Source organism: Leuciscus leuciscus (assembly GCF_965113295.1).
Source record: "Leuciscus leuciscus genome assembly, chromosome: 21".
NCBI lineage: Eukaryota > Metazoa > Chordata > Actinopteri > Cypriniformes > Leuciscidae > Leuciscus > Leuciscus leuciscus.
The window spans coordinates 31629683-31644688 of NC_138745.1; the positions used below are offsets into that span (position 1 = coordinate 31629683).

Consider the following 15006-nt stretch of genomic DNA (forward strand, 5'->3'; position numbering starts at 1 on the left):
CTCTCTCTCTCTCTCTCTCTCTCTCTCTCTCTCTCTCTCTCTCTCTCTCTCTATATATATATATATATATATATATATATATATATATATATATATATATATATATATATATATATGTAATTGAAAATAAGTATGAATACACACACCAGCCCGAGCACACTTCTCTGGAAAGATGGTTTTGCAAACTTTTCCGAAACAAACTCCAAACAAACTTAGTTTTGGCCTGATTTTGTTCGAAATGACGTCACATCACACTGTTAGACTTTTCTGTAATTTCTACAGTTATTTACTTTAAATCCCCCAGTATTATACTGCTATTTCTCTTTACAGTAAATAACTGTGATTCCAATTGCATCATGGGAATTTTCTGTGACGTCTAACACCACATACAGAGACTTACTGTATTTTTTAAATTTGCTGTATACTACTGTATTTGACGTAACTGCCTCTCTGGCTGGCACCATTCCACCGTGCTTATATTTCCTAATTGTTGCCTTACACCACGTGTCTACAACGCTATAATAGCCAGAGGCTGTCTATATTGGACACATTGAAGCGACCGGACCTTTAAATGCAAACCTGTTTATCCCTTGTAAGAACTAGTGCGAGCGCTTGGACTCGTATCGGACTACGTCTGAAATATAACGGCCGCGGCGCATCACTATACTGTCTGGGATTTTTCGTGTCGCGTCAGACAGACATCCAGTGTAGGTAATGGGGTCTGTCTTTTGTTGGATCGCGACGTTCGTGTCTGGCCCGGGGAAGAGACGGAATTCACTTCACCGAGAGAGAGATCAGCAAGCAAGGTAAAAAAAAAAAAAAAAAAACATTCTGTGTATGTTGACAGGATTGTGCCCAGTTTAATGTATGTTATAACGTTAACGTTAGCCTAACGTTACTCGTCGTCAACATGGCGGTAACGAACTTTACCATGGTAAACTGAGCTAATGTTTCATTTTACACACTTTGTTAGATTATTGAATTGTCGAGTTAAAATATGCCAACGAGCAACGCGTTTACATTAACAATAAATGTGAATAAACTAATGTGAAATTCTGTTTATATCCTAATGTTGGCCTACTGATGAGAACCTTTATAGTTTTAGCATTAGTTTGCAAACTATACCATATTATAGTTTATTTTTATTTTTATGGAATTTAATATTTACTTCCATTTTTGTGTTTAAAGGCAACTGCAACAAAGCGCCAATTCGCGCCAGTGACTTAGCAAGATTCCAGAGGTAGGCCAGCCCATTTGTGATATATTTTGAGAAGTTTGCTGAAATGATTAGCATACACTATGTGAAAATTGCTTTTGAGCCACTGGTGCAGACTAGGTAGCTAACAATATCTTATAAAATCTCTATAAAATTGGCTAACTTTATATCAAATAAGTGACCTTTGCATTATGTCTAACTTTATTACACAGCAAATGAACCAATCAGAAGATGGACCATTGTCTTTGTTCAGTCTCACCAGATTAAATGTATCCAGGTAAGCACTGCAGTAAAACTCTCACTAATTCATTCAGACCAAATCTAGCATTCTAAACAACTTAAGTTTATATTTTTGCATTATTTTTATATTTTATTAGCCAGCGACTCTACCATTGCAGTTCCACCTGACTAGGAAGGTCCTAATATCAGCGCACAGGTGGGTTAACTACTGTAGGAAGGAGAACGATCATCACACAGTGATTTCTTGCATGTATCTTACTGTGTATTTGTCTCAAACAGGAACTCCTTCACTGCAGACAAGCTGAAATGGGCTAAAATCATCTATTTCAGTCGTTCAACTTCTTTCTATGCATCTCAGCATTTTTGGACAGAATTTAGGATTTGTAAGTATTAAAATTTAATCTGGCATAATTTAATTTAGTTCTTTTGTATGCTATTTATTGACAAAAGCTGTTTACAAATATATATTAAGTTTTTGTGAAAATAATAATAAAAATTAACAAAAAAGGAGGTTAAAAATAATGTGACACTAATATTCTCTCTCTCTCTCTCTCTCTCTCTCTCTCTCTCTCTCATATAGTTTTGGAACCGGGATCTCCTCTGAAGGACTGAGTACATTTGTGTTTGTGGGCACGCATGCAGACCAGGGAACACTCTGATGTTGTCAATCAAGTTCTGAACAGGAACCAATCTTTGGAGAAGTTCATTTATTCACAAAGGTGGACAAAAACATTGTGTTGGCTTTTTAAAGATTATTTTGATGATGACTTTTACTCCTATGCTGTAGAAAAGATGGAGGAGTAGACAGTCAGACATTGATAATAATAATAAATGTTTCTTGAGCATCAAAGAGACTTCTTTCAAAAACATTAAGACACTTAAATACTTCTTTTGGCCACCAGTGTACATGAATCCAACACAATTTTGGAAATAAGTGAAATTATTTTTAAGGTGGGGTTATGTGTCTTGTATTGTGAAAAGAACTGTGTTTTGTCCTGTTTTGGACATTTCCTTTTTGAATGCTTAATGTATTTATATTCTGCAGTTTTATGAATGTAATGGTTGATATTTCATTATAATACTTGTATAAGCTAAACAACCAATGACTCTACATTCATTTAGTCAAATGCTAATGTTTTATTTATGATTTTATGTATGTTTTCAAAAATGTTTGCAGTGAAGGACAGCACATAATGTGTTAATTTAACACGTTTACACATCTTTGTGCTAACCTCTCTGACATATTTACTTTGTTAAAATCATTAACACAATGAATGAGTTAAAATTAACACAAAAAATGTTGTCTCTAAACTTACCCATTAATGTGTAAAAATTTCACACATCATTTCCAGCATTGGCATGTTTATTTTGTGATATATATGAAATGTTTTAAATAAAAAAATTGTATTTTGTGATAACTGTCTAATTGGTTTGTATGAAAGTAGTACTTATGTAGGATAAAAATAAAATTAATCATATATCAAAATTATCAAATCTAATTTATATTTAGTACAAATAAAAATAATTACAGTAGTGTACTGATTAGCTTAGTTTTTACAGTAATGCACTGTACTGATTAGCTTCGTTTTTACAGTAATGCACTGTATTACACAAAACTGAAATACGGTTTGGTACTGTAACTCTTAATTACAGTAACTTACTGGCAACAGTGTTGCCAGTAAGTTACTGTAAAAAACCCTTGAAAAGTCTAACAGTGCGTTACATTTTTGTTTGAAGCATATTGTCACTGTTTATTGCTAAAATCTAACAAATCTGGGAAAATCAGGCAGCTGACCGTCTTCTATACTAAAGCAAAGGCTAACTTATTCAAATAATAAGTAGACTTTCACAGCTGAACTGAAGTGGAACTCAGGTCTATATCAGCCTTGACAAAAAGAGAAAAGCTGACATGATAAAGTCATTAATATTTAATGACATACTAACTTAATGGACAATCCACAGGCCAAATGGGCCCTGTCTGCCTTGACTGGAGACACATCTTAAATAGTGCTTTACTGATATAAGAACACATCAGAACAGAAATGAATGCATTCATTTTTAATGGGCTACTCTGTCTCTCTCCCTCAATTGCTCTTGATCTCTCTCACTTTTACACCATCTTTGAATACTTATGCATCATACATTGTCATTATGCTCCTGCTCTACTGTTGGTCGGTCAGACAGGGCCGGAGGGGTCACGGGCAGAAGCAGTGAGGGGTCTGCAGGGTGGGCCACCAGCTGCCTGTAAGCCACCGCTGCTCCCATAAGAAATGCTGTCCCCGGTCCCCGTCCTCGGGTTTCTCCACAGCAGGTGCCCAGAGTGTTGCAAGATAATTGAGGTAACCCTGCAAGGCTAATGGAAGCAAACTAATGTTCTCCCTGTAAGCTTACATTAACATCATCATCATCGGGAAAAAGCATGCTCTGTTTGTTGTCGTTAAGTGAAAAGCAAGAGGGAAAAAATTTAAATCGCTTTTTCTTAAGAAGACATATTCAGGCGGTATAAAATCATCTTGTGGATTTGAGATATATTAAATTTGAGAAGCCTTGAAACCAGTGTTGTTTTAGTATCATTGAAATGTTGTTAGAAATTTTATTAATGTTTTGAATCAGTTACTTTCATATTTTCTGTTTTCACTTTAGTTTTAGATACAATTTTTGTAATTTAGTTGTCTGTATAATTTTTTTGATATATTTAAAAAAAATGTCTATATGGTTTTTATACATTTTCTATTTTATTTTTAGTTATTTTAGATTAAAATGGTTAGATATTTAAATTTGTATTTTAGTATCAAGTTAAAATTAATGAAAAATGTTTGTAACTGCTGAAATACTTGTGTTTAGGTAAAAAAAAAGTTATACAACTATTTTGTTCAGACAGTCAGATATTTATGTTTCTACTGAAGCACAATAATCTCTTCATGCCGAAGAACATAATCATCAGCTTTTGTTCATGCAGCTCCAGTGGACAAACCTAATACGAATAAGTAAGTATACACCCTTTCATAACTGAAAGCGCTGACATGAAAAGATTCCGCTTATAGATCCGCTTATAGATTGTGTTGGAAACCAAACTCCCATTACCATATCTGAATTTCAGCTCTGGATCTTCCTCAGCACTTGTTTACACAGTGATACGAACAGTAACTATGGCATCGTTTTTACCTCATCAATGTGAGCCTGAGTCCTCAACCTTTGGAAGTGTGTGCAGTGCAAAATGCTGACAACACGAACCAAGCTCTTCCAGGCCTCGGCTACAACTACAGTGTTACAGGGTCAAAGTAGACGTTGTTTGCAAGAAGCCAATGAAGACCATTATGCAGATTTGTTACAAACCTACACAGCAAAATCTCCAGTGTTAAAATCCTGGTGTTAAGGACTCTTATGCTGCGTTCACACCGGACGCGAATAGCGCGTCAAATTTGCGCCTGCCGCGTCTAGTTTGACGCTTGACCACTTTGTGTTAATTCGCGTGTCAAGAGCGAAACTGACGCACGTAAAAACAAAAGTTTGAAGCGAAATTTACGCGCATCAGAGGCGAAATCCGGAGGCGAAAGTTTCGAAACCCATTGGCGGCCATCTTTTTTAGATGTTTATCGAGCATTAGCATTAGCATTAATCGAGAGAGTCACCGCTCGTATATGCTCTGGAGAGCAGATACAGCTGCGTAGGGGACATCGTCGCTGTACTCGGGTCCACCAAAATTTGCTCCAGGAGCTAGGTTTGATGGACCTAACGATGAGGACGCTGACGTGGACAGCGTAGGCCGTATAAGGCCTCGGCCTCGAGTGGTCTATGCCTGTCGATCCCGCGCTGTACAGCCCGGCGCGAGGTTCACCCTCGCCCGCACCCACCTAATCTGTCATTTATTTTTGTTTTGATAATAAATGGAGCCAGCCTCCAAAAGTGAAACCTGTCCTGTGATTTTTTTAAAAGTTTTTATACACTAAATTGTGTTTGTTGTCTTTACATTAGAATAATAATGTTTCATATAATCTAGAATAGATATGGAATAAATAGCATTCAATACAAAATGAGTATCTCTCATTTATTGAAATCGAGTTTTTATGTGAAAGATTTGCTTTGCACACCAAGCATTTTAGTCATATTACAAAATAATTTATTGAGGCCAAACATAAAATAACATTATAAACTGTCACTTCACCACGTGACAGTGCAGCAAGCAGGCTCCTGATTGGTTAACGCGGCGCAAATTGACGCAGAAGTTCAGATTTTTCAACTCGGGTGGCAGACGCGAATTCGCGTCAAACGCGAGAATGCACAAAAAGCACTACATAAAACATTCGCGCGTAACGCGCTTAACGCGGCAGACGCTCAATTCGCGCGAACTTGACGGCCTCATTCGCGCCGCAGGAATTTTTTACGCGCGTAACGCGACTTAACATTGAAATCACTCGCGCCTGACGCGCTATTCGCGTCCGGTGTGAACGCACCATTAGAGTAAAGAGTTAATTTTCTGGTGTTGAATTTCAAGGGATTAACACTGCTAGTGTAAACCGCACCCTCTGGCTGGTGAAAATATGTAGAGTTATTAAATTTACACCGAGAGAGTGTAATTAGTTACATCCGGGACATTTACGCGCTGGGCGCGACGAAACGACCTGAAACTTTTTTCACAGACGCCATTTTCTTTGACTCGCGATGCAAGGCATACGAGGAGGGAAAACGCAGATATTAAGTGTTTTATCGCATTTATATATGCATTTTATAACATTTTATTACATCATATTGTTTTATTACAATATTTATATGCTGTGAACGGCTAAACCGGTCTCAGAAAGGCATTTTCGTTGACGCGCGATGCAGAGCAGACCAGGACGAGGTTGCTTTTAAACAGAGAAACGACGAAAGTAAGTGTTTTATCTAATTTACAATACGTATTTTATAACATATTGATTTATAGAGAAATTTAAATGCTCTGCGTGCTTAAACGAGCCGAAACCTTTCTCAAAGGAGACATCTTTGACTCAATACGGAGCTGACGACGAGAAGGTTGTAACGTTAACAGGGAAAACACCGAAAGTAAGTGTTTTTAACCTAATTTACAACATGTATTTCATGACATTATATTGTTTTATAACGATATTTATGTGATGTGCGCACCTAAACCTTTCTCACAGACTCCGTTATGCCCTGCATCTTCTTTGAAAGTACTCCATGCGACTCCAGTGTTTTAACTTACATTTTATTAAACTACGCAAGTGCTGTGTTTGCAGCAACAAAACATTTACCACTTAATTTATAAGATATTAATTTCCAACATGCGTTCATGAGAACATTACGAGTTGTGCATGTTGTTGATGTGAAAGCAGATGTTGTTAAGTGAGCGTACATCGAAGATGAATAATTTGTAAATAAAGTTGAGTTTTTTTGTTGTTGTTTTTTCGTGCAAACAAAGCACTCTTGTTGCTTCATAAAATAAATTGAGGTTAAACCACTTGAGTCACATGGATTACTTACGATTTCCTTTATACCTTTCCGTGGCTTTGGAAGTGATAGTTGAATAGGCTGTCGATGAAGGGACAGAAATCTCTTAGATTTTATAAAAAATATCTTAAGTGTTCCGAAGATGAGCAAAACTCTTACTGGTTTGGAACAACATAAGGGTGAATAATTAATGACAGAATTTACATTTTTGGATGAATTAAGTCTTTAATTTAATTGGAAATCAGTAAATTCAAGTCTTAATCTAACCAAAATAGTTAATTGTTTGAGTCACGAAAGTCTAAGATGATTGAACTTTTTCCACCATAAACTTGCTGTATTTATAAAACACAAATTGTATTGATTGTAATTGGTCTGGTTTTGTGTTGTCTAGGGAACCAGCACTCCAGGATTTTTCGAGAAAGTTGGATCTGCACAGCCTTTCCTGCTCTGTGAAACAACTATGCACTGAACTTTACTGTTAGCAACTGGACACAACTGATCCACTCATATCCTTCAACTGTTCTTCAGCTGTTGAATGTTGTTGCTGTACTGTTGCGAAGTCAAAGGTATTGACTCAACTTCACTGACACAGGACTTACATTCACTGACATGTGGGACTTGAAGTATTACAGAGATACAGACCATTTGATGAGCAGCTTTCACATAATTCTGATGACAGAAATGCCTATATTTTGCCTTCATTTATTTTAAAAGTTAACATATGATGTAAAGGGACTTGTTCGTTAATAAAAGCTAGTTTGTTAAAACAACTGTTTGCATTTTGCCTTTATTTTTAACTTCACAATGAACAGAATTTTAACTTTCTGGATTGTTTTGATGTGCATTCAATGTTATCAATAGGTTAAATGCTTTGCTTTTATTTCTGGAAAGATTCCTTTTGTCAAAAAGCATTTAACACTCCCGAAATGTATAAATGATTCCCTCCATTTTGGAGTTAAAATAACACTTTTGAAAGTGTGAAATATGCACATTACTCACGGAATACATTTTAACAAAGTGTTCAAATGTACGCCATGAATAATGTATATATTTCACACTTTCAAAAGCATTATTTTAACTCCAAAATGGAGGGAGTCATTTATACATTTCGGGAGTGTTAAATTTGACTCAATTTGAGTTAAATGTACACTGGCTTTTTTGCTGTGTACCTTAATAAAGTGTGTTTGTGACATTTTTTGCCATTTGTCTTTAGTAGGATTGGAAGCAGCTCTAGAGGTAGCCTGTTGGTATTGACACTCAATAATGTTATTGCTCAAGAGTATTTTAACACTTAATGTTGTTGTATTCACACTACACTGGTGTTGGTGTAAAATAAAAAGTATTACTCAATAACACTGTAATTTAACACTAACACTAGTGTGGTGTAAAAACAACAATGTTAAGTGTTGAATAGTGCTAACTTTTAACAATATACAGTGTTGAATTAACAGAAAATTAGTGTTAAAAAATTAACACTTTCAAAAGTGTAAATGTAACCCTGTGTAGTGTGGACACATATACACACTTTGCTGGTGTTAAATTTGACACTGTAGGTTTTTGCTGTGTAATATGTATGTTCATGCTGGAAGTAAGACTGGAATTACTGACAACTTGTTTCAGGTGATTCAGAATCGGTTCTTTCTTTTGGGAGACAATAACTCCATTCATCTTGCACATTGATCTTTGAAAATTTGCAGACTTTTTGCATTTACATACAGCTATACACACTCCATGAAAAAATAATATCTGAAAAAGCATAGTAGGGGCACTTTAAGTAGACAATACTTTATTTTTTATCACAACTTTTCTTTTACACCCCATGTTGAACTCTAGTGCACTTCCAATGCGAATTTTCCAAATCCATAGACAACATAAATCCAGTTATGGTTTACTGTATGTTGTCATTGTGTTACACACAAAATTAAGATATATTTGCAGTAATAAACTCTTAGGGCAAACATCATCTGATGAATTTACTGTGTATCATAACAGCCCGTTGAATAAAAAAATAAAATAAAACTTTTAAAACATCTTTTATTTATATCTGTAATATCTAAATGGATTCTCTACAACTCTGGACCCCAACCAGCCCAATATGTATCCTGGATTTATGGGACTTTATCTGCGCATGTGTGTTTGAGAGAGTTTATGTGTGTTTCTTGAGGGTCTGGGGTACGACTAGACTCTCAGAGGAGCCATTTAGATATTGTAGATATAAATAAAATATGTTTTAAAAGGGGCAGATGGCTAAATAGCCTTATAAATGGTGAGGAAAATTAAATGCACACATCTAATACACTTAGCAAATTGCATTATATTGACTGTCAGAGCACTAAAATCCCAAGAGACACAGAAAAGGCGGAATGGTACGCTTTTACTCCGGAGAAAGGAAACCGTCTCATTAGATAATCATTGAATTGAAAGAAGCCCCCCAGACAACAGAGTGCTCTAACACACTCGCCCATACATCAGCACAAACACCACACACACAAGTTAGTCCAAAAACTGTTCTCGTAATGTTTCCTCACCAGCATCCTTAAAGCCATTAAACGCTTCCCTCTATTTCCATACGTCTCGTCTCTCTCCCCAGACGCACGCCCACAACCCCGAGTAAATGCAGTCGCTTTCTCTAAAAGCCCACGTGTCCTTGATGGAAATCAAATCGACAGAGTATGTCAGCCTATATGTTACGACTCTAGTCAGTATTCTAATGGGTGGCCGGGGACTTTTCCATACACATACGGTGAAGCTTATTAAAAGGAGAGTCTATCCATTTTGCACTTTGATCTGACAGGATAACATAAGGTCAAAATGTAATGGCGGCAACCTTTTTTTAAATGTTTTTGGAAGAAGTCACAATGTTCTAACAATGCAACATGACACCGCGATACACAATAAAAGGTATCTTCTCCATGTTAATCAGAGTTTAGTCCTAACCAGCTGGGACGACGAGACACGACGATGGATTTTTATAATTCATTTTAGAAACAGTTCCTCTTTCTGCGACGTCGTGGCTGGAACAACACCACATACAGCATGACACTGATAATCTCAGGTAATGATTTAAAGTAAAAAATAATTTAATGACAGTTTGAATATGATATTGCGTGACATTTACAGCCATACTGAAAGCGACAATGGATAATTCAACTCATATCTTGAAAATAAATGTAAGAATACAAGAATGTTCATACTGTAAAGTCAGTGTGACCAAACAAGTGTATTCTATAACAAAGATTGTTTCAATCACTATGTTAAAATCGTGTAATATTTATGAATTTCATCATGTACTTATTGATCCATACTTATCCACATGCTCTTTTTGCTTATTATCAATGTTGAAAACAATTGTGATGCTTATATATTTAATTGTATAAATTGTGATATATATATATATATATATATTTTTTTTTTTTTTTTTTTTTTTGTTCATAAGAACAGCATATTCAAATACAAATCTTTTATAATATTATACATGTTACCTTTGCTCAATTTAACACATTCTTGCTGACAGCCAAAACTTTGGAACAGTAGTGTATATTTTATCATTTATAGACTGTGCAGTGCAGACAGACATACTATTTTTGAGCTCTTGCAAAAGTTAAAGACATATTTCAGCATCTTTGCACCTAAACGCTTGTAATGATGAACTTAAGTTCTACTTAATAATAAGCACTCTACATGCTGGTTTGGGGAAAAGATGTTATTCCATCATAAAATACTGCATGCTGTTCTTTAAGATGATCTTAATAGCGTGATTTGCAACATTACTAGGAAAACCCAGGCCTCGTTACTCTTTTGCCAAAACCTCTCTCTCTCTCTCTCTGTCACTTCTACACTTTCTGCAAACCTTCACTCTCACTTCTTCTCTCTAACAAGGTCATTTGGGAGACAATTTTGCAACTTCCTCTTCAAACAGCATGTGAGGAGCAGAAAATTTGGGATTCATGTAAATGAACGGTAGGAAAAACTCTCAAGAGCACCCCTTATCTCCCTCACTGAGAAACAAAGATACGTCATTTCCCCGCACACAATCCGGAGACCAATAAAAGAGAAAGCGTACGGTACAAACAGATTTTCAAGAGCAAAAGAGGGTGTTTTTAATGTGAAAGTTATATAAAAAAAAAAAAAAAAGAAGAAGAAGAAAAACAATAAAAAAAATATTTAAAAAACTGTCCCAGTGATGTGGATTCTTTAGCTTTTGGGGTCAATATGGAGCTCTGAATGTTTTGATTAAATAATTAAACAAGTTATAATCTGCACAAAACCTTAAGAAAGAAAGAAAAATAGAAAATATGATCAATTTCATCACTTCTTTTCCCCCATCAATCAGTTATTTTTCTTCCAATGGAGCTGCATTATTCATTTATAAGTCACATGAATAATTAATGGGAGTCTTGTATTGTGTTTCCAGTGCTGTTTAAGGTTAAAAATAAAAGTGTGCAGACTGCATATTTACAGGTGTACGAGGCATTGGCCACATACAGCGTAAACATCCATAATGGTATAGAAGCGTTAACCTTGGCTTCACACAACAAGGAGAGAGTTTTGTGATAGGAATACCAAACAAGCATGGAGACAACTTCAACACAGCGGGACATCAACACACCCCATAGCCTCCCACTAGTCACTGTTTTTCTTTAAAAAAATGAAAAGAGAAAAGAAAGAATGAATAAAGAAGGAAAAAAACAAACAAACCTTGAGAGCAAAGAAGTGTCCATTTTTCTTCATTGATGTTATCTTACTGGGCCTTTCTTAAACACTCTTAAATTATTGATGTAACTGTAGTCAACAGCTATAAGCAAGACAGTTGTCATAATAATAATAATAATAAAATACAATTGTTATACTTTTTTGTTTATGGCTTAAACTTAAATAAAAAACTTACATCTGGCTTTTGTACATTAGAATATGATCTCTGGACTGAGATTTTTAGGTTTCACATCATATATGTTACAGAGACCTGGGACCCTATCATACACCCGGTGCAATGCGGTGCCAGGGTTAGGGTTAGGGTTCGCGACTGTTTTTTGCTAGTTTCAGCCCAACGCAGTTATCATTTTCACATCCTGCGCCACGTTGTTTAAATAGCAAACGCATTTGCGCCCATCTGTTCGCCCATGCTGGTCTGAAAATTAGGTGTGTTCTGGCGCATTGTTGGTGCTTTGCTATTTTGAGGCAACATAAATAGACTGTGCCACTGACCAATTAAAACCTGGTCTAAAGTCAATGGCACAGTATTTTCTGTTGTTATTTAAAGAGCGCGTTAGTAATGTGCGCCTATAGGCGGGTCCACGACGCACATACACTCTGCTTATTACACACACAGCGACGCGCAGCAGCACACAAACATGCCAAATATTAAAAACTCTCTTTAAGCTTTAACCTCGCGCACGAGCAGATCCGTTTGCGCTCTGGAGACGGCTTCGGTCTTTCCACTATCAAATTCCGTCATGTAAATAGCGAATCCGCCATGGCGCGAGCGCAACTGGCTTTTAAAGGGAATTGGAGATGAGACTCTGATTGGTTTATAGCATGTAAAGCCCAAAAACACACCCATTACTCAGTAAGAGAATAGTGCCAACCCTTTTAGACCATGCGCCGGTCGTGCCGACCATTTTTTCCCGCCGTTAAACTAGCAAAACTGAATTCGGACACGCCCTAAGTGCACTTGCGCCTAGCGCTTTAGACCATGCGCTTAGATCGTCAAAATAGGGCCCCTGATTTTACTGCCGTAGATGTATTGCTCAAATGTAACCCATAGGGAAAAGCTGGAGCTTCAATCAATTGAAATTAGATACACCTTTTAGATAGGCTTTGTTTTTCTTTTTCTTTTTTTTTTCTTTTTTTTATGTAAAGCTTTTGGGTACTATATTTTGAATGGTTTTAGTTGTATTAGTTACATTTCAATTCAATACAATTCAAAACAATTCAAAACTGAAAATAATAATATTAATTTGTGATGATGATGCTTAATAGTAATAATAACGCACGGTAAAATCAGATAGACAGACAGAGAGACAGACAGATAGACAGACAGACAGACAGAATGACAGATAGACAGACAGAATGACAGATAGATAGATAGATAGATAGATAGATAGATAGATAGATAGATAGATAGATAGATAGATAGATAGATAGACAGACAGACAGACAGACAGACAGACAGACAGACAGACAGATACACAGACAGATAGACAGACAGACAGACAGAATGACAGATAGACAGACAGACAGACAGAATGACAGATAGACAGACAGACAGACAGATAGATAGATAGATAGACAGACAGACAGACAGATACACAGACAGACAGATAGACAGACAGACAGACAGAACAACAGATAGAGCAAACGATAGAACGATGGATACAACGAACAATAGAATGATAGATACACAAACAATAAAACAATAGATTGAAGGAATGATAGAATGATAGATAGAATGAACGACAGATCTGATCATGATTTACACTTATGATCTGCTATGCCATTCCATAAGCTTTACATATTAAAACAGAATCTCCTTGTATGTACTATATTTAGAGCCAGGCGCCCCATGATTAGTTAAGGCACAATATCCTTTTGCCAATATGTGATTGCACTGTTTTGATTAACTAGAAGTGTCTGGCACAAATAAAAAACAAACACTCTTAATTAGAAATTTAAATTAAATTAAAACTGAGGAGACAGCCGTGATTCATTATTTTTCTCTGAATACATTTGTAATCCCAGGGAGGAGTTGGAAACACGTGTGTGTTTTTTTTTTTGTTTTTTTTTACCAAGAACGTGAATCATTGTGATTTCAAGTTGTTTTTATCATTGAGTACGCCAAATAAAAGCCAATGGCCATCTTTGTTTGTAAAATAAATTAATATGCAGTGAATGGCATCTGTTCAAAATAGGGTATTTGCCTCTATCTAGTCAACCGTGACGTCTTTTGGAGCCCAAATGGGCACCAGGCTGTCTGTCAATAGCAGGTCCCTAAATTAACGTGCTGAAGTACTTAACCTCTCTGTGGGGGGTAGGGGGCACTGGGCGGACTGCACCTGAACTCCAAATCTGTCACGCACATGGGGCCGAACACAAAGGGCACGCGGCACGCAAGGGTGAATGCAATCAGAGCAGCACAGCATTTACTCAGACGTGTTAGAAACACAGATGGATTCACAGGCTCACACTTGCATTGTGTTGGTTTTATAAGACAGACATGCATGGGACCCTATGATTTCAACGATGTGGAAAATGGAGACAGAATCGTGGAATCCAGTCATAAAAATGGAATTTACAGTATAAAACGGAATGTCATGGAATTTGGATAAATTAACAGTAGGGCTTAAAGTGTAACTTTGCCAATTTTTAACCCGCTTTGTATTGTTACAGTGTTGGTAGTATATGTAAATGAACAATGTTTACTCGTTCTCCATGTTACCTGATATGAAGATATGAAGAAAAATGAAGTTAATTCGGCCAGCGCTCATACCTGTATTTACACCCTGTTTTCGGTTGAAGTCCAAAGTAGTCGATTGTCGAGTTCACGTGCGTGATCATAGATAACTAAACATATGCACGTGAACTCGACAATCGACTACTTTGGACTTCAACCGAAAACAGGATGTAAATACAGGTATGAGCGCTGGCCGAATTAACTTCATTTTTCTTCATATCTTTCACATCTACTGCAGTCAGATTCACCCGTGTTAACTCTAAAGGAATCACTCACATTGGCTGGGCACTTTTAATGACACATCAAGGATGTTAAGAGGGTAAAAGCAGGTTTAAAATATGCCCCATTGAAGTCAACAGAGTGCAAATTTTAAAAAGAGGATAACACGGTGTAGGCAACACCGATTTTTGTCGTTCTCTGTATTGACAGCACTCCAAATTTACAAAAAAATGAGCTCAATGTTAAAATTGACCGGAGTTCTCCTTTAATGGTGCATTCACACCGGACGCGAATAGCACGTCAGGCGCGAGTGATTTCAATGTTAAGTCAATGCAAAGACGCGTTACGCGCGTAAAAAATTCCTGCGGCGCGAATGAGGCGTAGAGCGCGGCGCGGTAGACACGAATACGCCTCGTTCGCGCGAATAGCGCGA

General features: G+C 36.6%; 2 long non-coding RNA genes across 2 annotated transcripts; both read left to right on the forward strand.

Moving 5' to 3' along the window:
• Positions 1–691: 691 nt before the first annotated feature.
• On the forward strand, positions 692–2803 carry LOC309484704. The gene is made up of 5 exons (XR_014200950.1): positions 692–806; positions 1189–1240; positions 1429–1652; positions 1736–1839; positions 2037–2803. It is a non-coding gene; the product is annotated as an uncharacterized lncRNA (long non-coding RNA).
• Positions 2804–5918: 3115 nt separating this feature from the next.
• LOC309484788 lies at positions 5919–6615 on the forward strand. Its single transcript, XR_014200967.1, has 3 exons — positions 5919–6327; positions 6431–6499; positions 6598–6615. It is a non-coding gene; the product is annotated as an uncharacterized lncRNA (long non-coding RNA).
• The last annotated feature ends 8391 nt before the right edge of the window (positions 6616–15006 follow it).